Source organism: Mustela nivalis (genome assembly GCF_964662115.1).
Source record: "Mustela nivalis genome assembly, chromosome: 1".
In the NCBI taxonomy this organism is placed as follows: Eukaryota; Metazoa; Chordata; class Mammalia; order Carnivora; family Mustelidae; genus Mustela; species Mustela nivalis.
The window spans coordinates 26,290,089-26,315,668 of record NC_139020.1 but is presented as its reverse complement, the minus strand read 5'-3'; the positions used below and the strand labels follow the sequence as shown (position 1 = coordinate 26,315,668).

Here is a 25,580-nt window from a genome sequence, read left to right as displayed (position 1 = left end):
AACATATTAATCTCATCATGTAGTATATACTCATACCTTCCCTCTCTTTGTCTCTCTCTCATATACACATATACACTCAATATTTTCATAATCATTTCTAACTTACTTTTTAATTATTAAACACCAAATGAATACTTTCCCACATATTGTCATTTTAGCATACGCTAATTATGTTATTACTTCAGTATAATTTATTTAACTAATCCATTTGAAAGTATAAATTGGGTTTTCTTCCATCCTTTTTTCTCTAATATAAGTAGTATTCTCCCATCCAAGTACTAACCAGGTCCGACCCTGCTTAGCTTCCGAGATCAGACGAGATCGGGCGCGTTCAGGGTGGTATGGCCGTAGACTATAAGTAGTATTCTGATGATAAATACACATTTATGTATTTATATATAATGATACCCTTAGGATATTAATTGGGATAGGCGATAATGTCCTGAACAAAAATGGTGGCAGTGGAAATGGAGAGATAAGAAGGGATCAAAGGAATTTGTAGAAGATAGAATTGATGGACCCATTATTAATTGTATGTGGGAATGGTATCTAGAAAATTTCAACGAGGGAGATTTCTTCCCCAGATCATGCTTTTTGCTTTATATTCTCTATCCATGGAGGGCATATGACACGATCAAGGAACACAGTCAAGGGAACCTGGGTGGCTCAGTGGGTTAAGCCTCTGCCTTTGGCTCAGGTCATGATCTCAGGGTCCTGGAATCGAGCCTAGCATTAGGCTCTCTTTTCAGCACAAAGCCTGCTTCCCCGTCTCTCTCTGCCTGTCTCTCTGCCTACTTGTGATCTCTGTCAGTCAAATAAATAAATAAAATCTTAAAAAAAAAAAGAAAAGAAACATAGTCAACAGAAGATCTAAAGCGCCTAATAGATTATGTTTTCAAAAAACTTTCTCAGCAAATACAATAAGTTCAAAACAAATTGCTCTACTTTTGGAAGAACTAAGTTCTTGAGAGGGAAATGGCTTCATTTTTAATTCCCCAAAAACATGGCCAGAAATATTATTCTGATGCTAGAACCTGGATCATAGAACTTTTAAAAGCTAACGATAAAGGAGAAAAGGGTTCAGGGTATGAGCTAGAGGTAGTTTCCCATCACATAGGACCTCATGAAACTTTCTAGGCTGTGGGCAGTGAGGAGCCAGCCTAGAGTACAAGAGAAAAGGACAGAAATGGGTGTAGATGAAGAACATCACATATTTGGCTCCTGGTGTTGGAGGTTCTATAGGAAGGAAGTGGGTAATAGATTCCCACTAGGTAAATCTAAAGACATAAAGACCAGAGGGTTTATGGTCACTGCCCACTTGGAATTCTAGGGAGGTAACTTTGTACATGCTGGTAGGAATGACATCAGGGGGGAACTAGAGGAAGTCTGAACCTGCCCGGTTCCCCTCTAAACCTCTAGCCATCACCATCTTCTAAGAGTGGTGGACGAAATCTGGAAAAGCTCCCTTTTTTGCGAGGGCCATCAAGGAGATAGCTGAGAAGAGGAGGAAGATGTTGTGGAATTTCAGAGGATCCAAAACACCAGCTAGACCAATGTGGAGAGGTTTAATCCTCAGGCTGGACTTTTTCAGAGCAGCATTATATGGTTTTACTCCTGAGGGAAGGATTTCATGAATTTTGCAAGGGCGAAAGACCAGCACCCAAGGAGAAATATTGGAAGAAGTTAGTGATTACTAGAAAACAGTAGGTAGCCTTAATGGGGAGAAAGTAGAAATCAGAGATGTGAAATGTCACCTTTATTTTATACTCAATTCTTACGTATTCCAGAATGTTCTAGTCCATTTGAAAATGGTAGAACCAATACTGATTATTGTATTTCTGGTTTGTCTTTTCTTTTTCCTTCCTAGCGAATGAATTAGAACATCTAAGAATTGGACTCTTTTTCATTCACAGTTCTTTATCCAAGGGTAGCATATGAGTTAGTCTGTTGTGTGTGTGTGTTTTTTTTTTTCTAGTTTCTTTAAAGACTTTGCATTTTCTCCTATTTTAGTCCTTAGCAGATAGTTTAGTTTATTTATTTTATTCACTCAATCAACAAACGCAGAGTATTTTCCATATGGCAAGCAGATTATTTTAATCATCTATAAATTCAGTTTTAATTTGTAAACTTACTTTCAGCTACAATTTATTTTATTGTATTTGTTTAATGTTAATTGAACATATCAATGCCTTTATACTGGATGGAGTGTATGCTTCACACAATTCTTACTTATGGATGAATTTTAGGATTACACTTAGAAATAAAAACACAAGACACTTATTCACAAAGATATAAAAAAGATTGATGCTTTTAAGGAAAATGTGCAATGGAATAGTTTAAAAAGACTGTCCAAAAGAACATCGTGAGGAAAACAGTATTATTTCTTTGTTAGTGCTTCAGTATCTTTTCTGGGAATTCAAGTGGAACAGAGAAACCAGTGAAATCTGGTGCTTTGCATCATTATTAAGCTCATATCTGCAAGCTAATCATGTGTGATAAGGCTAAAATGTAAAAGCATTTAAATCAATAGCTCTTTCAGATGCTTTTTTGATAAAATTGCTTCATTTTCTTTTCTAAGTAATTAATTCATCTAAGTAGAAAGATTAAAAGAAAAATTTATTTATATTAGGAGTAATAGGATCCAAACAGTGTATTATTGGACTGTATTGTTGGCATCTTTGCAACTAATAAACCCTTTTAATAATCAGATCTCAGAAACATCTGTCTTAGAAAGGGGTATACTTTCTGGTTTCCATTTACTTGAAAGGGAATTAAGTTAGGGTCAGGAGCAGAGGTTAGGTTACTTCTACCTGGAAATTAATCAGAAAATTCATTTTGCCCTTTGATGTTGATTTTCTGCCCCCCGCAACCTTTTTATCTTCTTTAAATCCTAAAGTTCCTTTTCACACATCATGGTAGTTTTAAGAAATCTGAAATTGTGGACTTGTGTAATTATATAGTGAAAACGGAATAGAGTAGGGTAAAATGTTTTTAAAAGAAGTGCCATCCCAAAGAAAATTCACTGACATTATAAGTGACTCTAATATATTGGCAAATTTCAGGCTACTTTCTCAGTCTTATTTCTGCTGGAAGAAACCTACTTTCCATTTTGTGTTTTTTCATTTGCATTACTGCAAAGTTATTCATGCATATGAAGAGGATATTATTCATCTCCATATTCCTTCCTGTCCATATTCCAAATCCAATATGTTTATGAGTTATACATAAAGAAACACTGCTGTATCTGTATATTTATACATACATGTGATTCAAAGTTGGCATTACAACTGGATAGCAAGCCCAAGTGATAATGTGCTAGATGTGTCTTATTACATCATTAATGGCATATCAAAATTGTCAAATATGGTGAAATCCAATAATTGTAACTGACAAGCTTTAACATGATTTGTCTCCATTGGGAAAGATTGAAAGGAGTCAAGGAAAAAAAGGCGCTTCTGAATTTCTCCTCCAGGTATGACTGTATGATAAGCTATTGCTTCTTCTTCTGCAAATATTTTTAGGGAGATGTTGTTTGCACAGTATTCATGGTAACTGGGCTTCTGAAGTTTTTATGTTTAGAAGCTATATCATCTCTTAAATTCAGAAATCCAGTGCTGTTCCAGAAACTGCAAAGACGAACTGGCAAGAAGAAAAATGACCAACCTGCCAGGGCTTATCTCCCTCTAATGTTTGATTTTTTCTAACTCGATATTCGAGGAAATCATTTCACTTGGAAGTTTAGGTGGAGTTCACAAGGAAAAATTAGTTCTCTCTTACTCTCCAATTCTACTGCCACCCCTTCAAAAAGCAACTATTATTGCTTAATTCCCCAAAGTTTTCTGTCAAAACTATCTCAGCATTTGGGAAGAAGAAAATAGGATGACAGTGCATTTTGTGGACACAGAACTCATTCATTACAATGATGAGGTATTCAAGAATCCCCACCCTTTGTGTCCTGCTTTCTCTATACTTAGGGATGGCACAGAGGAATAGAAAGAGGAAGCTTATGTATTTCTCTTTAAAATTAATTCTCAGTTAGCCATTTGCTGATGGGTTATTTTTAAGCCCAGAGGACACTGTGATTGCATTTTCCTTTTCAGTAATTGTAGCAGATATTAAAGCGAATAGACAATGGTAGACATGTATAGAATAACCTGGTTTTCCAGACAGACCACTTGTCTGAGATCAAACAGCTACAGCACATTTAGGGTTACAGTCTCCTTCTTTTCCTCCTTATTCTCAACCGCAGTGGAGCTTTTTCCAGCGTTGCCATGGTAACACTATATCTGGCTGCTAGCTCTGTCGTAAGTTATTGAACTGAGACTGGCTTTTGGTTTAGCAGATAATTAGGTTCTGTCTCACAGGTTCATTTTCCTGTGACTGGGACGTGAATATGACCTACAGCTGGCCTCAATTTCAGTGTCACAGACAAAACTTTAACCCTTCCCGGGCTCCTGAGGCACTCTCCGAAGCCTTGCTTGTGAGGTGGAGAAAGTCCAGAGCAGCTCAGTGACACCTGGGGGAGGATTACCATGTCTCCATTTTATTTTTCTTCATGATAATACTAAAGAAAATATGGCCAAGGTTGTACACTTAGGGCATGTTCAGAATTAAAAATATATCAGCAATATGACATATATACTTATGCACTTATATATAACCTCAATTATATAAAACTTCCCATAGCCATTACCATTTCCTTGCTTTTAAAATAATTTTTCAGTCCCATCAGAGTGCCTTGCATTGCAATTTGGATTCCACAGTTTTTAGATTTCAAAAACAGTATTCTCGGGAATATTAGCTTCAAGAACTGTCTGCCAATTGATTCACGTCCCTCCTCCTTTTTGTAAACCCTAAATTTTAGCTGACACTGCAAGGTTCCTTTGGAGTCACAGGCAGGTCTGTGTTACAGAGAGAAACGCCACCACTCTACTAAAGTGCCCAAATGTTCACTCAGGGCTTGAGTCTTGCCGCTTTGGGAAACCAGCAAAGATCTGCCCTTCTTCTAGGACAAAGAAAGAAGCGTAACTTTCACAACAGATACTGAATTCACAGTACCCATTGCAACATGGAGAGCTGTAGGGTTAATACGAGAACATACGCCTCTGTATGTCAAACAAATAGGAAAGACCTTCAAGAAAAGCTGTTCAAAACTTTTGGTGCATTTTACCTAAAAGCTTCACAGTGAAAGAGGAAGGAAGGAACTACGGACAGGCGAGGCCACCGAAATTAAAACGTTAATTAAAGAAATTCCATTAATTGTCTGAAGAATGACATAAATGTGTCAGTAGAGATAAGTAACATTTATAAAAGGCAAGACTTAGAAGATTCAACTGTTGTCCATCGGAACTGGGACGTGTATGTATGTCTGTGTACATGTGCATGTGCACTGTGTAAACTACATTCTGTTTAAACCAATTTCTTCCATTCTCAAACTCTAGATGAAAAGAGTATCTTGAATTGGGGGAGCCTCATGAGTCCAAGCAGCCATGGGCCTAGAGTATCCTGTGAATCCATTGTGGGGGGTGTCGGGGTCAGAGTCCGACGGGTTCACTTATAGGAACTAAATGAGAGAGTTGACAGATGAGGAGCCCAGCTGTTGCCAATGAATGTCCATTCAACTGAACTTCTTTTGACCTCTGATCTCAGGTGCATAGCACCTATCATTCCCTTATTAATGGTCAATGTGTTTGTTGAATAAATGCGTGAATTCTCACCTAGCCTCTATTTTGTGTAGTGAGAACTAAACTAACACTCCGTTATAAAGAAGACTTAAGAAGTCTACAAACATTTTCAATCCAAAATCATTTTAACTACCTTCTTGTGGTTCCTGGGACCCCCTAGACCCTACACATGTAGGTCATCTCTTGCCTGCATTATTGCAATAGCCTTGTAAACTGTCTTCTTCCCTCTTGTTGCCCACTGTCATCTCTACTCTGCATGAGAGCGAGGATGATAACCTACAAGGCAAATCACCGGAAGTCAGCACCCTCCTCACAGCTTCCCAATGGTTTTCCATATAATTAAATATAATACAAAACTTTTACTGTGTCACAAGGTCTATAGGGCCTTGCCCCTGCCTACCTTTCTGACATCATGAACCCCTCTTTTCATTCTCTTTCTTTTTCTCACAGCCGAGCACACACCCACTGGAGAGCCTTAGCCTCTGTTGTTCCCTCTGCCAGAAATGCACAGCTGACCCCTTCACTTTATTCTGTTCAAATGTCACCTCCTGAGAGATGCTTTCTTCCCCCTAAACATTTTAAAAAGCACCTCATTTGTTCCCCAGCAACTTTTCTGATTTCAATTTTCTTCATAATGATTATCACATCTTGTTTGATATTAGACAGTATGCAAGCCATTATATGCCTTTCCTACTAAAATATAAGCTCCATATGGACAGGAAATTTGATTATTCATGAGTATACCTCTAGTACCTAGAACCTAGTAGGCTGGATCCTAGAAACTTTAATAAATAGTTGTTGAATGAATAAATGAATAAATAATTGAATAAAGAGATCCAGGTAGAAGGTCTGGGTATCCCAATCATCATGAGAACAATAATGAGTGTTCCTGACATCATAAATGAAACTTTCCCCTACATGATGAAATTGAATGAGTAGATACAATAAAATTTAGGGACATATCTTACATTCCTGTGGCTGCCTTCATTAGATGAAGATAAAACAAGGAAAACCAGGAAATAGCTTTTTTCTACCTCATCCTTGCAAGAATTAAATTCCAACTAAGATATCTTCCATTTGCCAAACATATCACAACCCCAGTCATCCTGGAAGACTTCTTCTATAAGGGCCAGATAGTAAATATTTTTGGCTTTACAGGCCTTACAGGCCATGTGGTAACTACTCGGCACTTCTGTTAAGGTGCGAAGGCAGCCATAGACAACACAGAAACAAGTGGCTGTGTCTGCGCTCCAGTAAAACTCAGGAAAACAGGAAGTCTGCTACATTTAGTCCACGGGCTCTAGTTAGCTGACCCCCATGTGGAGAGTGTTCCCCCAGTCCTTTCCCCAACCAAGTTACTGAAAGAATACACAAAGGATCATGGCTCTCTTATGTGGTCTTTTCAAGAAATCAAACAAACAAATTGGGGAATGCCTGGTTGTGGAACTCTGTTGATGCTTGTTTTCTTCCCTTCTCCCCTTATTTGTTCAAAGTTAGTCCTAACTTTAACTGTTACTGCAGTAACAGTAACTGGACTCTTAGATCCTCCCAATGACATTTCCATTTACGTGAAGATGAAAGAAGAATACATACAGTGGTATATTAGTAAATGTCTAACAACTGGCCCGCTGGGGGAAAATAATGACATTGTCTCATTTCTGTAGTGCAAATGCTCCTACCATGGCCATTTAAACTACCATATGATGTCACTTAATGTGGAGTTGGGGAAAGATGTATAGAATAGTCACCCGAATCAGTATGAGCTGGCTCCAGCCCACAGCAGGATGCATATTTAAAAAGCTGCAATAATGGTGTGCCTGGGTGGCTCAGTGAGTTAAGCCTTTGCCTTAGGCTCAGGTCATGGTCTCAGGGTCCTGGGATCAAGCCCTGTATCTGGCTCTCTGCTCAGCAGGGAGTCTGCTCCCCACCCCTCTGCCTGCCTCTCTGCTTACTTGTGATCTCTGCCTGTCAAAGAAATAAATGAAATCTTTTTAAAAAATATAAAGATAAAAGCTGCAATAATTTTCCTTACTGCCATTGCAAAGTCTGGAACAAAGAGTGGTAAGTTTGATGGAAACAACCGGATGGATGATCTCTTGGAATGCCAATCAATAAATAATGAAAAATTCTATCAATTTAACATTGTATGTAAAGCCCTTTGCCTGATGTTTGATTAAAATACCTACTCAGTAAATGACAGCTATTGTTTTCTTAGTTTAGGTTAGTTTAAGCATTAAAATTAAATGTTTAGCTACAGACTCAATCCAGTTTTAATGCCTTTGTGTTAATAAGACCTCTTGACATTGAAACAACAAAGATAAAGGAATTTTTATGTAGCTATTCATGACTCTGCCCAGCATAAGGTTAAGGTAGCAACAAAATACTCCAACCAGAATAAAAGAAGTTTCCACTTGACTCCAGCTCTTCATAACACTTCACAAGGGTCAAGCTGTGTTATTTTCCTTCAATTTTAAGCAGAATGCATCTTAGGAGCATAGTTCAATTATCGATTGAATGGTGGATTCAATTTGATGATAATCCAAACAAATACACTCCAATTAGTTCAAGACCAGGGATGGGCCAACAAAAGGGTAATGGTTTCACTCAAGTTTTGATGCAAACACTCAGACTGACTTAGGAATGTGGATGTCTTACATTATTTGACCATGAACAACAGCGTTCAGTCCCAGTTGGAGAAAACAAGTGAAATAGCAGACAAAATATTGACAAATGATTTGGATAACCAGACACCAAAACAGACATCAATCTGAAAGCAGTGAAAAAATATATATGGACCCTTAAAGTGATTAACACACAGCCTAGGTCTAAACACTCAAAATTTCAGAGAAAAGACTAATAGATGCTGTTTTGAATACTATAAAAGTGCTTTTTGAATTATTTACCCGCTAGTCTCTAGTCTCTACTCATTCTCTTCAATCTATAAAGCTTTTAATACTTCTGTAAAAGGTATGATTTAGAGTTTGGTCTGTGAAATAAGGTAAGGAGAGCATTCCTTTCAACCTTCTAGCTGATCTTCATCTTTCTCTCTTTGCTTCTATTAGCACATAATTCAAATATATTGGTTTTGTTGTGGTTTTCCTGCACTGCTTCTTCAGTGCCCTCTGTTCTAGAAGATTCATTTTAACAATGAAATACCTCATACCAAACCCTGTTCAGAATTCCTCCCAACCCCCAAATATTACTAAATGAGCTTAATTTTCTGTTCTAACGAGTGCTTCCATTTTTTTGCTGTATTTTCTTTTGGTTTCCCACTTATGTAAGTATTAATGGAAACATTATAGATAATCAGCTTTCTTTTTTGAAAATTTTCTATTATGGAAAATACTAAATATACACAAATTAGAATAGCATAATGAACTTCTACATGCCCATTATACATAGAGGTTTAACTATTCAACTTTTTTTTTGAGGGGCAAGGGTAGAATTGATATCTTCTTACTCCAGCTATGTTGATATATATTTGACATATAACATTATGTAATATATTGCAAAACGTTTGCCACAATAAGGCTAGTCAACACATATCCATCATCTTAGATATTTATGTAGTTACTTTTTATTTATTTATTTATTTATTTATTTATTTTTGCTGGTCAGAAGAGTTAAGATCTACTCTTTCAGCAACTTTTGCGTATATGATACAGTATCGTTAATTACAGTCTGCATGCTGTATGTTAAATCCCCAAGACTTATTCATTTTATAACTGGTATTTTATACTCTTTGACCACCATCATTCATTAATCCCCACTATTCAGCCCCTAGCAGCCACTCACCTACAATCTATTTTCGTGAGTTTGGTTGTTTTAGACTCCATCTGTAAGATCATATAGTATTTATCTTTCTCTGCTTTATTTCACTTAGCATAATGACGTCAAGGTTCATCCATGTTGTTCTAAATGAAAGGATTTCCCTCTTTTTTATGGCTGAATATATATGTATGTATATATGACATTTTCATTAGTCAAGAGATACTTGGGTTATTTCCATTTCTTGGCTATTTTAAATGATGTTGTAATGAGCATACTTGTGTAGATATACCTTTAAGATAGTGATTTCATTTCCTTCAGATATATTCCCAACTATTCAACTTTAATTTATGACCAAACTGGTTTCATCTATACCTACCATTCACTCATTCCTAACTTTCTGGATTACTTAGAAACAAGCCCATATATAATATGCATGCATTGATAAATAGCTCAGTATATATCTCTAAAAATAGAGCACTATTTTTTAAACTATGATGACACAATTATACCCACAAACATTTATAGTAGTTCCCTAATATCACCAAATATTCCATAAGTCTATACATTTTCCTGATTATCTCTTTTTTTTTTTTTTAACACTTAATTTGTTTGAATGAGGATTCAAACATGAGTCACACATAGTGTTTGGTTAACACATTTCTTTCTTTTTTAAGATTTTGGTTATTTAGAGAGAAAGAGAGAGACAGAACACATGAGAGCAGGGGGAGGGGGAAAGTAGAGGGAGAGGAAGAAATCTTAAGCAGCCTTCCTGCTGAGCATGGAGTCCAATGTGGTTCTCTTTCTCACCACCTTGAGATCATGACCTGAGCCAAAATCAAAAGTCAGATCCTTAACCAACTGAGCCACGCAGGTGTCCCTGCTTGATATCTTTCTAAAGTCCCTCTCAATCTCTAAGTTTCCTCTTCTTTTAGTTCTTTGCAATGTATTTGTTGTAAAATGGAATCAATTGTCCTTCAGTGTCTTTCTCATTCTGGGTTTTGCTGATTGCCTCCCTGTAGTGTCGCTGACCATGTTCTTCTCTACTGGTAATTTCTGTAAACTGAGAGGTAGACTGAAATCTTTCATTCAAGTTATTTTTGTTTGTTTGTTTTTGTTTTTATGTAGCACGATTTATTCATAAATGATATTGTGTACATACTATCAGGAAGCATATAGAAAGTTTGTCTTTCTTGTGGCTAAGTGGGAGGATATTTGTGATTTTGCAAGTATACGTTATGGTTGCATCATCTAGGAATAAACTATTACAAACTCATATCATAATTTAATATGCCATTACTTTTTTAAGGTTTTATTTATTTATTTGACAGAGAGTGTGCACAAGTGAGAGAGAGGCAGAAGGAGGGAGAAGCAGACTCCACACTAAGTAGGGAGCCTGATGTGTGGCTCGGTCTCATGACCTGAGCTGAAGGTAGACACTTACATGAAGGTGCCCTAATACAACATTATTTTGTGATATTTCGAATAGAGTGCCTTAATTTTCAGTTATTCTACCAACTGAACGAGTTTGAGCACCATTACCCTAGTGATCATCAAACTATGGATTATTCCACTTATATATCTGAAATTGGAATAAATTATGGAGAAATTTTAGGATAAATTCTAGTAGAAGTATCCTTAAACAACTATAAAGCATATATGTAGAACTTCTCTAATCTAAAAAATCTTTAGTCATTCTTAGAAAAGAATGAGTAGGATTGTATTAGAACCAGACTGTTGTGGTGACTCTTAGCTTTCTAAGAACTTCAGAGACGACTAATGTGGACTAAATTTTAGGGGTAATTCGAAGCATCAGAATTATCTTCTGGTGGAGCATGTGAAGTATTTCAACCTACTTCAAGAAGATGGTACATCCTGGAACTATTGAGATAAAAATATGAAGACCTGGTATGAAATCTCAACTTTTATTTTTTTATAAAGATTTTTTTTTGTTTATTTGAGAGAGAGTGAGAGCACACGAGTTGGGGGAGAGGCAGAGGGAAAGGGAGAAACAGACTCCTTGCTGAGCAGGAAAGCCTAGAATAGGGTTTGCCCCCAGGATGCTGGGATCATGACATGAGCCAAAGGCAGACCCCTAACTGACTGAGTCACCCAGGCACCTCTCAACTGTTTTTTTTTTTTTTTTTAAACATAAGTGCACGTGCATTCTTAGGAATGGAAATAAAAGAATGTTATTGTTTATGGACTTTCAGGAATGTTTTCCAGTTGCCTTTTTTATTCCTCTTATTTAAAAAAAAAATGGAAAGTTAGGGACTTTTAATTTATAGTTATCTCATTATGACAGAACTCTAATATCATTTCCCTTGTCAGATATGAAGAAGATATATCTTTCCACTATATATTTATTGAGGATAAATAAGTTATAGTTAGCTTTCTGTTTGTGTGGGTGCTTTTAATTCAAAGCTATGGTATCATGTATAAAATACTCCAGTGATCCAATAATGCATCACTAATATTAGACCCATATGCTATCATAAAACTGTTTGAGAATATCTAACTTAGGCTTCAATAATAACTATGTTACCTTAATGAGTTCTCTTCAATTTCTAAGGTTCCCTGGATCTATTTTAATATCATATCAGGAGTTGGAAAGGTTTTTCCAGGAAGTTACATAAGTCTACAAAATGAAATGTGGGAGTCTATGACCCACTTCTTCCTATTCTGTTCTTCCTGCTGCCTTTGCCCCTTTTCAAGGTTTATTGGCTGTTGGATGTCAGGATTCTGTCTATAACCCCAAATCCAAAGTATTAGTTCATACTTTACAGTAGTAATGCTTCAATGTAGAGATAGCTTCTAGAACAAGTGACACGGTTATTTATTTTGTTACCAAAGTTACCCAAAGTTTCTGAGCCTCAGAAGAGAATATTGATAAATCAGGGCTTAACCTACAGAAATGCCACTGAGATATGCTGAGCTTCTAGAACTATATTTCATGTCAGATTAAGGAACTGGAGAATTTTATCCAAGAAAATAGTAAATGATACTGCATAGTGAGGAATTTGGCCTCACCCAAGAGAGGTCTGGCCCTTGTACTTAGTGCCTGGGAGGTTCCTATAAACCCTCGGAAATTTCCCTAGTGATAGGAGTCTCTGTTTTTTATGGGACCCTCTGGAAAACCTGGTAAATCAATCAATCCTGCTTATGTAATAAAGCCCCCATACATACTCTGGATGCTGAAGCTCATGTAAGCTCCTCTGTTGGCACTACTACATGCATATTGTCACAGACCAATACAGCAGAGAAACAGGTCCTGAGAACAATGAAGGTTTCTTATTTGGATCCCTCCCAAACTCTGCACTATGTCTCTTTTTTTGGCTGATGTTTGGCATCCTTTCCCTGCAGCAACTGTAAGTATAGTTGGTTTCAGTTAGTTCTGTGGGTCTTTCTAGTGAATTAGCAAATGTGAGGGTTGATTTCCTCACTTGAAAGCTACATATTTTTTTCTGAGCTTTCATTTCTTCATAGATGGAGATAATAATATTGCATATATTATGGGGACTAAATGAGATCATATGTGAAATCTTTAATGTATCTTAGGAGCTTAATAAATATTAGTTCTTTTCTGGGAAAAATACTGGATGATATGAATTTGTGCTTGAGAGGTTATCTTATGCAACACTTGCCTATCAAGTCTTCTAGACTAGATAAAAGCATACATTATTAAAACAAAACAGAATTCATTCAATTCATGAAATATTTATCTCAGTCCAACTGAGACGTGTAAATCATTATATTAATAACTTAGAAAAAGACAATTTCTGCCTTCCTGGAGTGAGAATATTTTCATTAATATTTTTGATATAAGTAGACTGGAATCGGCATTGGGTTAAGATAGATATTAGATGCAATGATGGAAGTGCAGGAGCCAAAGAAATTCTGATTGGGGTTATTGGAGAATGCTTCCATCAGAAGGCAGTATGTCAAGAAAGGACCAATGTACTAGGAGGACTTTAATAACACCTTTAGGAATAATGAATACCATTTTTCAGAATTTCTAAATGTATTTACTTGGTGAAAAAATTTTACAACGAGAGGTACAGAAATTTATCATGACTGTAGAAAAAAATATAAATTAAATGGTCTTATATCAGAAACAGGTTCTCTAAAAATAAGAGGCAGTGTTAAAAAAAAAAAAACTTTTAGCCAAAAGCTTAATTTATATATTAGAAATATCTTGTTGATTGGGGTGCCTGGGTGGCTTAGTTGATTAAACATCCAACTCTTGATTTCAGCTCAGGTCATGATCTCAGGATCATGAGACTGAACATCACACTGAGCTCCAAGCTCAGAGTGGAATTTGCTTGAGATTCTCTGTCTCTTTTTTTTGCCCCTCCCCTAACTGTGGTTACTCCCTTCCCCTTTCTCTCTCTAAAATATGTAATAAATAAATAAAATTAAATATATATATAGTTGATTTTATTGGAATATAAAGAAATTGTTTCTGTGAATTGTATTTTAAGAATTCAGAAAATTAAAAAATAAAAATAATAAACAAAATAAATAAAAATCCAGGAGATTTAACTCAATTTCTGATATTTATTATGTCATATTTTGAATCCCAGAAAAATGTAGATTTTATTTGAGGCAGGCAGTTCATTTGAGACTAGTGAAAGAGTTAAACATAATTAATTTGTTCATCAAACAATTCATTCAACAAATACTCACTGGATGTATTCTGTGCACCAGGCACTGTTCCAGGCTCTGTGGGAAACTGACAATAAACAGGTAAATATATGGAAGGTCCAGGAGTGTAAGTACTATCAAGAAAATTAAAGTAGTATAATGGGTGGATAGAGAGAGTTGGAGAATGGTAGAATTGGCTCTTTTATGTAAGTTGGTCAGAAAACACCTTCTGAGAGACATCTGAGCAGAGACAACTCTTGGTGTGGGAATAAGTCAGAGAGATTTTCTGAAATGAGGATTCTAGGCAGAGAAAACAGCAAAAGCAAGGTTTCTGAGGTTGGAGCATGCTTCTCATTTTCTAGGAAGAACAAGGACTCTGGTGTCCCTGAGAAGAATGAAGAAGAAAGAAGACAGGAGGTTACTACATTACCAGGTTCCATAGGCCACTGCAATGACTCTGTCATTTGTAGAGCTTGACCCATGCCTACCTCTTAAACATCTGTCTTCACTTCTTATCTTTGTATTCACACTACTTGTGCTACTGGCTAACAGGAGCTTGAAATGTGGCTGATCTCACTGGACAGTGTGAAATATGTCCATAATTTTTATATTGTTTAACATGTTGAAATGGAAGTATTTCAGATGTATTGATTAAGTAGAACAGAATAAACTTAATCTCTTTCTTTTAATTAACATTTTTTATCTTGAAGTAATTCTAGATTCCCATGTGACTGTAAGACATAATAGAGAGAAACCCAAGGTTTCCTTTCCCTAAGATTTTGCCCAGTGGTAATCTCCATCCTTACAGTGTGACTACCAGGATATTGACAATGATAAATCGTACACGCGTCTGGGTCTGCGTGTGCTTTGTTCTGTTTAATCACATATATAAGTACCACCATGTCAGGATTCAGAGCCGTTCCTTCACCACAAAGATCGCTTATGTTGCATTTTTATAACCATGTCCACAGCATATCTGTGCTCCATCCCTCCCCTGGCCCCAGCTTTTAGCAACCATCAGTCTGTTCTCCATTTATATAATTTTGTCATGTCAAAAGGTGATGTAGATGGAATCATACAGGGTGTATTCTTTGGGAATTGGCTTTGTTTGCATAGCACAATCCCCTCGAGATTGACCCAAGTCGTTCCCTGCATCAGTAGTCCCTTTTTTTTTTTTTAACCAAAGAGCGTTCCATGAGCAGGATGTAGCACACTCTGTTTACTCACCCACCGAAGGACACCTGGGTTGCTTATAGTTTTTGCAATTATGAATTCAACTGCCATAAACATTCCGGTACAGATTTTCGTGTGGATATACATTTTCATTTATCGGGAATAAATGCTTGAGTACAACTGCCAGTTCATATGGTATCTGCGTGTTTAGTTTCATGAGAAAATGCCAAATCACCTTTCCCGAGTGTTGTAACCACCTGTTTCTTTTTACTTTTTGTAACATGGCTACTAGAAAATTTAAAATTACATATGTGGCTCATATTTCTGTTGAACAGAGCACTGGTTCTGGCCCACCTCAGGTTCTTCTCTCACACCTTTCTTTCTGGAGTGTGTTTGCTGCCCCTCACAAAGGCACATGAACGTCCATAGCACGGGGTGAAAAGCAGAGTCTAAAACCAGATGGCCTGGGTTTGGATCTTGGATCTACCCCTTACCAACCGTCTGGTTTGTTAGGATATTGAATGCCTTTTTTCCCCTCCTTTTTTTTTTTTTTTTAAATTCTGTGAATGGGGTGATGATAGTTTGGCTGGTCTTATTGGGTTGGTGTGAGGATCAAGTTTGCACAGGTGAAGTTATTTCCTAATGAGATCTTTCTGACCCCTCTTCAAGAGCAGACTGAAATCCTTATATAGGCTCCCACTGTAGTCAACATCCTCATTAGAATTGCAATTATATGATTGTTTTGTATCTTTCTTCACTACTGTATGGGTGGTGGCCTTGTCTAGCTGATTGAGTCCCATGTCCTCAGTACTAGCATAGACCTCGCAAAAAGGAGGCAGCTAGTGTACCATTGTTGAAAGCATGAGTGAATGGATGATTTTTTTAAATCTTTTGTTCTTTTTTTTAGTTTTTATTTAAATTCCTGTTAGTTGCCACACAGTGTAATATTTGTTTCACATGTACAATATAGTGATTCATCACTTCCATACATCACTTTGTGCTCATCAAAACAAGTGCCCTCCTTAATCCCCATCACCTATCTCACCCACCCCCCCCCACCCCTCTCCCGGCTGGTAACCATAATTCTCTATAATTAAGAATCTGTTTCTTGGTTCACCTCTCTTTTTTCTCCCCTATGATCGATTGTTTCTTTTTCTTAAATTCCACATATCAGTGAAATAATATATATTTGTCTTTCTCTGACTGATTTTGCTTAGCATAATACTCCATAAATAGCTCCTCCTATTAGTTTGCAAATACGCAAAATTTCATTTTTTAGGGCTGAGTAATATTCCTGTGTGTGTGTGTGTGTGTGTGTGTGTGTGTACCACAACTTATTTATCCATTCATCAGTGATGAATTTCATTCAATATAAGCATTTACACAGGATTTCCTTAAAGTACTATTTGACTTAATTTCTTTTTCCTTAATTTTTAAAATCAATGTTATTCATGTTTCTTTGATTCAGAAGACTAGGTTTCTATCTGTAAGTTCTATGAATAGCTTTTACATGTGGACCCAAATTATTGTGAAACAAAAATTGTTCTAAAGAGGTGATTGAATTCAATAGTAAAAATATTAAGGTGTATATATGTATATATAGAGAGAAAATGTTCTTTGGCAGTTTTAGTTAAAATTTTCAGTCTAGGTAATCATTTTATTATTATGGAAATCATGTCACTTAACTGCTTCCTTTGGACTATTGGCTTTTTGAAGACTGATCCCCAGTTAGTAGGTCACATTGGGGCAGAAGTAATTTTTTCTACTTCTGTAGATAATTTTACTTTGGGATACCAATTATGTAAGACCCTTAATACATAAGCTCCATGACATTGTTAGGAAAGTCAGAGAAAACCATGGCCTCACATAGACGATTTTCATCTAACTACTCTCTTTAAAAACCCAAACTGTATACCAGTTATCAGGAGAACATGACTGTTTCATACATTCAAAGACACACACAAACATATTCTGTCAGAGATCCACATTTATCTTCTTACCTACAAAAGGAGGTGACTGTAGCAGAAAGAACACTTACTTATGCTCACTTTGACCTAAAGTGAGTCGAAGCTCTTGTTAATTCTGTGGTCTTGAACAGACAATTTACATTTCATCCTTCATTACATTTCCTAAGAAATGGGGATGATAATGAATTCTAAGTCGAATTGCAATAACAACTAAATGCAAGTGTCCATCTATAGATCCTAAAAAAAAAAAACCTCCATTTTTGGGTGGTGTCAGGCTATGTCCTGAGTTTCATGGACATATACACATATTTTCTCCAAATTTACCATATACCCTCAAAGGCAGGTGTCATTAGACCTGTATTATACCTTAGCATTCCAAATCCTAGAAATGCACATTGTTTAACTGCACACAGTTATGTGATAAGACTTTTCTATAAAATTACAACTCTGGGGTCCAAACTAATCAGAGTAATATCGAGTAGATTAAAATAATACTAAGTACCATGAAATTTGCTACTGTTTATTGAGTTTTTCCTTTGTGCTGAGAACCATATTAATTTATCAGAAATATTTTGTGATATAATTGACATACAATATTGTGTAAGTTTACAACACAACATGTTGATTTGATGCATTTGTATACGGCAGTATGATTACCACAATAGCATTAGTTACCACCACCGTCATGTTCCATAATGATCATTTCTTTTTGGTGGTGAGAACATTTAATCTGGTTTCTTAGCAACTTAGAAGTATATAATGCAGTATTGTTAATATAACAACACAGGTAGCTACTATAATCATCTCTATTTTACACTTGAAGGAACAGGCTAAGAGAGATTAAATTAGTGGCTCAAGGTCAGAGTACCAATAATTATTAAAGCCAGGATATGATTCTTTGTAACGTGCGAGTTCAACCCTTTACCAGTGATGCATGTTGCCTCTTATTTCAATAATAAGTTGGCCATTTGGGTTAATCATGGAGAAAGTGATGTTCCCTTTGTTTTCATGTGCCTTATATTTTTAGTATCATTCATTCACATACAGTCTGATAAAATAAAATCCTGTTCTTTCTTTCTTATGCCTTTACATGTGTTGTGTTCTTTTGGCCTTTATAAATAAAACAAACCATAACTGTAACACACGGTTGCCCAAAGTGAGTGAAAATTCTAGCTCCTTTCTTCATGTTCTTATCGCAACCCAAGGAATTTGAGTTTCCTCATAAATATCTGTATGCCAACAGTATTTAATTTTCATGATCAGGTAATGCCAGTGCTATAGATATGAAAGTGCGACCCCATATTTTTCTACAGTCACTCTTCCTACCTTATTCACATAGAGCTACTTATAACTATCATCTGGAATAACACTATTAAATGGATTATTATTTCTAACTAAAAACACTAAATTCTTAAAGATCGCTATTTGACCATTCATTTAAATATTACAAGTCCATGTTTGGATTCTGTTAGCCTTTTCTCTACTATACATCTGCTCCACACAGCTATTTTGATATGAAAATTGGTGTTTTATAGGATCACTTTGCCACTATGCTGCCATTTTATTATTGCTATTATATTTAATTGGAATGCTAGCACTGTATAACCAGGGAGATTTCTCTCGACTTGGGAATATTTGCTTCAATAAAATAGAGCTATTTATTTATTTATTTATTTATTCTCATTTCCTTAAAATATCAACTTTGATTAATAATTATATATAGGCTTTGTTCTTCTTATCTGGGTGTCAACAGTAATTGGAATCCATATCCATATCCTACCTTGCAATCATGCTGCAAAAGGCCAATAAATTCCCGCTGAGTGTGTTACTTGTTAAATTTAGTGCATTACATTCAGGGTAATGAATAAAAGCAGTGGGCCGTCACCGTCTGGCTGGCTGAGGAAGGCTTGAGCAGGCAGACTCCCCCGAGGCCTTGAGCTGGCTTACAACGGTGACAGGCAGAATCAAGGGAGTCCCAGAGCATCACAGTTCAGTTTGTCTCCCTTAATTTCCTCTTCTGTAGAGACTCAGAAGGCTGTAGGGAGGCGAAGTAATCTTAGCCATTAATTCACCACACTTTCATAAAATGCTGCCTGTTCTGGTTTCATTAACAAGCAAATACAATTTAGATAAATAGTCATGTATTTACATTCAGCGGAAAGATGAGAATACCCTTGAATATAAACTAGTGGGTAGGCTCCATGCAGTCCACTTTGTGTGTCTACCTATGTCTATTGTGTATTCATTTGTCTGTATTAAATATGCACATAGGTTTTTTCATAAGCGTGAGTAACCAGTGAAGCAAGCCCCAAAGATATATATATATACTTATTTCCATCTCATATTTATTGAACATACATAAGTAGTTACTGAAAAAAAATGGCTACCACATTCTTAAACCTGCATGCAACTCGTTTTTAATAAGTATATTCTTCATATAAAGAATGTTCTTTCTTAAACTATAACATCATAAGAATTTAATATATACTGTAAATGTACAAATGTAAAAAAAAAGTTAGAGCACTCTGGTCTAGATTCTCAGGTAACTGTTTCTTGATAACAGAGAGTTTTTATTCTCACAGCAAATAGTTGTTACGTACTATGTCTAATGCCAAAGTCAGCGGACTCCTTTAGTCCTTGAGGAAATGTGAATGTTAATATCCATCCAGAAACAAATAGATTCTTAAAGAAAGGAGGAAAAATAATTTGTTTGAAATGACCACTTAACATTATTCTTGAATATCTTGGAAAATTTCTTGTAGAGTGTCCTTTGCTATCCATGATAGAGCAGCTGGTTCCAAATAACATGGTGTATCTCATTAGAGAGATATTAGATCTAATTATGCAACATATAAGTGAGATCATTATGGTAACATTATCTCAATGAGGTAAGTAAAGCACACGTGAAATCTAACACTGCTGCTTGAAAGAATTTTTGAAAGCAAATGTGAGGAATTAATGATCACTTAAATGTACTTTAAAAGATGTTGAAAACCAGTCATGAATCTTTGACGTGTAACAGAAAAACATAATAGAATGATAGGTACCCTGATTAATTCTACTGAAAGGAAAAATGAACTTCCTAGGCAAATATTATCTTTCAATGCAGGTAAAATCATTTCTAAACAAAATAAAATAAGCCAGTGGAAGGGTCAGAGGTTTTGTTGTTTTGTGTTTGTTCTAGTACCTGTGTTTTTTTTTTTTTTTAAGATTTTATTTATTTATTTGACAGATTGAGAGAGAGAGAGATCACAAGTAGGCAGAGAGGCAGGCAGAGAGAGAGAGAGAGAGAGAAGCAGGCTCCCTGCTGAGCAGAGAGCCCGATGCAGGGCTGGATTCCAGGATCCTGAGATCATGACCTGAGCCAAAGGCAGTGGCTTAATCCACTGAGCCACCCAGGCGCCCCAGGGGCATTTTTATCATGTCAAAGATTTTCAAATTTCAGAGTGTAACAGAATCACAGAGAAGGAGATCTCTGGCCCTAACCTTAGAGTTTCTGACTCAGTAGGGCTGGGTGGAGCCTGAGGGTTTACATTTCTAAAATTCTCAAGTGCCCTGGCTGCTGCTGGTCCCGCTGCTCTTTGAGAAGCACAGGACCAGGTAAAAATCACTGTAGAAAAAACTTAAGTCATTCTAACTTCTGGATTATTTTTCTATATGATTAATATTTTTTTAGTCAAGCTCTGTATCTTCAGAAATCCAAATTATATTACAAAGAAAGCTATCTTTAAAATATAAATAAGGTTCTCTGCCTGACAAGTGCATTGGCATATTTTTAACAGCATATTTAAAAGCAACCACACAATAAATAAATGCATACTCCCTAGCAGGCAAGAGACCAAAAATAATAAGTTTTAGCTCTGTGATGCTAACGGAGCTCATTGTTTTCTGTAGATGTTATCTCTTTCCTGAGAAGCCCGTTAATTATTAAATTGATTGATTTTAAAGTACAGCATTGTGACCACAGTTAATAATACTGGCTCATACACTCGAACTTCACTAAGAGTGTAGATCTTAAGTGTTCTCATCACACACACATATACACAACACATTAAATATGTGAGGTAATGGATGTGTTAACCTGACTGTGGTTATCATTTCACAATATGTATGAATATCAAATCAACACATTGTACACTTCAAATATATAAAATTTTATTTCTCAATTATACCTCAAAAAATCTGGAAGAGGAAAGTTAAAAATAAATTGAATGATGTTCTCAAACAAATTTTAAATTAAAAAATAGCAATTGAATGAATATTATTATCATGTATAAAAAATGGTAGATTCCTTTCATTATAACTAATAATAACTACAGTTTGAATGGTTTGTTTATTTATTACTTAACAGTGTGTTTAGAAAGAAGTATATGACAAAATGCCACCAAAAGTTGTTTTTTTTTTTTCTTTTTTTTTTTTTTTCTTAATCTATATCTTTCCTCAAGTCAAGCATTTTAACTATTATGGTAACAATGCTCAAAGAGCATTTCCAGAGAGAATATTTTCTTGATTCCACTTAGATAGTCTTCAAAACTAGATAATCTGGTCCATATTCTGAATTCAAATGTCTGAGTCTGCATAAAATAAGGAAATGTCTATGTGGCAGTCTGTCTGAAAGTAAAGAAAAAAACTGTTAAAACCTCCATATCAGGACGTAACGCCAAATTTTCTTGTGTAAGAGATCCCTGACCAAATTCAAGAAACAGTTTTTAGTTAAAAAATTGGGTAACACTCTGTTGTTCCATGTGGGTTTTAGCTGAGCTGTTCATCAGACTCTGAGCCCTCTTGTTGTCTCTTCGCTCCACCCAAAACAGAGCTCGATGCTTCATTCATTGGCATGTTAAAAATGAGGGAACTGTTCTGCAGTGATAGAAGTGTTTTCCATTTTGATGTGGTTATCAACGGTCCTAAGGAAAGCTCTGTTTCCCAGGATCTCTTTTTAAAGTTCCCCAAAAGCTCTTACTTTGCGTCATATCTACAGGCGCAACTAGACTGAGGATTCAGACCTACACTGACTCCCCCGTGTTCTTATTCCTGGCTGGGCTCTATAGTCACCTGAGGAGCTTTAGAAAGTACTGAAGCCTGGGTCTCAACCAGAGTGATCTGAACTTAATTGGTCTGGTGAGTAGCTAGGTCATTAGAAGCGTTTAAAAACCTTCCCATGAGATTACAATGTGCAGCTGAGTTTGAGACCAATGTTTACAGTTATTTACAGGTGAATCCATTAAAAAAGGCTGATAACAATGAAGTCAGTGTAGGTGTCACACATTCCAAGAGTATTAGCGCATGGGAAATGGTAAAGTGTTTATTCTCATTAGAATGGATTTGTGTGTATGTGTGTGGTTGCGACCATGGGACTATCAAGGTAAAATCTGCTTTATGGATTTGTCATAATCCTGGTGATAATGTGTTTGTGGCAAACTTGCACTTATAGAAGCTTATAGAAGTTCACTTGGTCAGGTTCTTATCCTCTCTTTCATTCTACTGCATTGGTTCCTGCACCAGAATTCCTGAGGACGGATGACGTACCAGCCATTATGCAGGAACAGAAACACAACTGTGAATGAACATAAAGGTAAATTTACATAATCAGTAGAAATATGCTTACAAAACTGAATGCAAATGTGAAAACTATTGGCAAAATAAAAAAATGTTCTTTAAAAAAATGTAAACAGCATCATCAGTTGGTATTAAATTATGGATTGTGTTGACAGAAATTAGAAAAGGAATGTGGACATGGAAGGGGGAGAGAGGAGTGGGATGATTATAAAGGAAAAAATGTACCAAGATTTTCATCTTAACTGGGAGGAGCTTTAATCTTGGCTTTGATAATGACTCAAGTATAAGGTAAAAAGAATGTGTGGAGATATTTTAAGGGGAGAAATGAACACATATAAACTATAAATATGATGTGTAACCACCAAACCACTAGAGAAGAATCATGTAAGTTAACTAAAATCAAGGAAATTTTTTAAAAAAGTTAATACTTGATATCTATAAATACTTACACCCTACAAAGAGACACCACACATATTTTTTTAAGCATCTCTGGTTTATTTAGTAAAATAGATTAGTATTAGTCAAGAGCAACTAAGTGATACATAATAGAAATTACAGAAATCACATATGGCCACAATCTAATGGTACTAAAAATAATTTTTTCACAAAAATATCCCCCAAAATATTTTTTAAAAAACAAACACTGAAACAAAGCAACATTAAATAAACAAAGAATTTGCCAATAATTGTTGGGACAAATTGGAAAATAAAACCACAATCATATACTATTTAGAAATCTAACATTACAGCACCATATTTCAGCACAGGTATAGTACCAAAGCTGCTCTCAGAAACAAATTCATAGGCTCTAGCCTCTACTACATAAAAAATAAATGTAAACGAATCAAATCTTTATCTCAAGAACCTAAATAGATGACAATAAATCCAAGAGAAGAAACTTAGAGACAGAAGTAACATAAATTTAATTGGGTTAAAGAAATGTAAAATCAACACATGAATCATGACTAAATCATTTTTTTTTTTCCTTTCGGTAGAGAGAGAGTTAGAAGGAGGGGAAGAGGGAGAGGGACAGAAAGAATCTTAGCAGGCTCCACGCCCAGCATGGAGCCCAAAATGGGGTTCGATTTCATAATCCTGAGATCATGACCTTAGTTGAAATCAAGAGTCAGATGCTTAACCAACTGAGCCACCCATGGACTCCATGAACTAAATCAATTTTTAAGCAAAGTATCTTTAATTTTCTGTAAAGAGTAAAGATAAAAAAAAAATTAGAAACAAGAAAGAGAATACAACAAATAGGAAACGAAAAAACATAGGGTGATCTTGTTGACTAAGGTCATTGCAATTTTCCTGATGAGATACATAGTGCTCTTGTCTATAGGGGGATACATTCCAAGACATGCCCCCCAGTGGACATCTGAAACCACAGATAGTACCAAACCCTATATTTGCCATATTTTTTCTTACACATACATATCTGTGATAAAGTTTAATTTATAAATTAGGCACTGTAAGAGATGAACAACAATAATAATCAAATAGAACAATCTTAACAATATGTTATAATAAAAGTTACATGAATGTGATCTCTATCTCTCTTAAAGTATCTTATTGTATTATACTCAAACTTTTTGCAGTAACGTGAGATGATAATGTGTCTAAGTGGTGAACTGAAGTGAGGAGAATGATGTGGGCATCGTGACATAACAGGTTACTATTGTCCTTCTGACACTGTGGGGGAGGACCATTGCTTCTGGACAGTGGGTAACTGGAACTGCAGATGAGTGGGGGGGCTATTGTACTAACAAATAAAATTTGTACGGGGTATTAAAATAATACCCTATAATATACCAATATTTCCATCTCAGCCATGCGTAGATAATTTAAATGACCAATATCTAGTATTTGACCTTACCATATAAGAACACGATGTCTCTCCATGTATTCAAGTTTTCTTATATGGCCCATAAATATGTTTTAAGTATTCTTCTTACAATTTTATATTTTTGTGCAAATCTGAATCATTACTTTTATGTGGTTATTGCTGAATTAGAAGTTATTGCTGAATTAGAAGTCACAGAAATCCATACATACTATAATTTGGATATAAAAAGAAAATATAGTACCCAATCTCTAGTCTTTCTCCCACACCCAGAATTTGTCAGAATAGTTTTCAGTCTCTGTAAATGTATTCTGATCTACTATGTTAGAAGATATTCAATCTTTTGGTCATAATTTTCTGGGAATTGTAAGCCAATTAGAAATTCAAATCTGCTATTTAGCAGGATCTGAATTCCAGTTTTGGTTCAGCTAAAGGATATGATATTTTAAAATATCAACATATTTTTTAAATCAATATCATTAAATTGTGTGTAAGGGTTTTTTTTTTTGTAGTTTTTTAAAAAAATTAACATATAATGTATTATTTGCCCAGGGGTACAGGTCTGTGATTCATCAGTCTTACACAATTCACAATTCACAGCGTTCACCATACCACATACCCTCCCCGATGTCCATAAACCACCCACCCTATACCTCTTCCCCCAACCCCCAGCAACCCTGTTTGTTTCATGAAATTAAGAATCTCTTATAGTATGTCTCCCTCCTGATTCCATCATGTTTCACTTTTTACCTCCCAACTCTCCATGATCTCCCACCCTGCCTTTTAAATTCCTCATATCAGAGAGATCATATGATGATTGTCTTTCTCTGATCGACTTATTTTTCTTAGCATGATACCCTCTAGTTCCATCCACATCATTGCAAATGGAAAGATTTCATTTCTTTTCATGGCTGCACAGTATTCCCTTGTTTTGGTAGTTTT

General features: G+C 35.8%; 1 protein-coding gene across 1 annotated transcript in view; it reads left to right on the top strand.

Moving 5' to 3' along the window:
- LOC309843691 (uncharacterized protein) overlaps positions 1-25,580 on the top strand; it is a 560,969-nt gene that overhangs the window by 495,329 nt on the left and 40,060 nt on the right. The window contains exon 9 of the mRNA XM_082689341.1: positions 22,218-22,811. The gene's annotated coding sequence lies outside the window, so the exon portion shown is untranslated. The remainder of the gene's footprint in view (positions 1-22,217; positions 22,812-25,580) is intronic.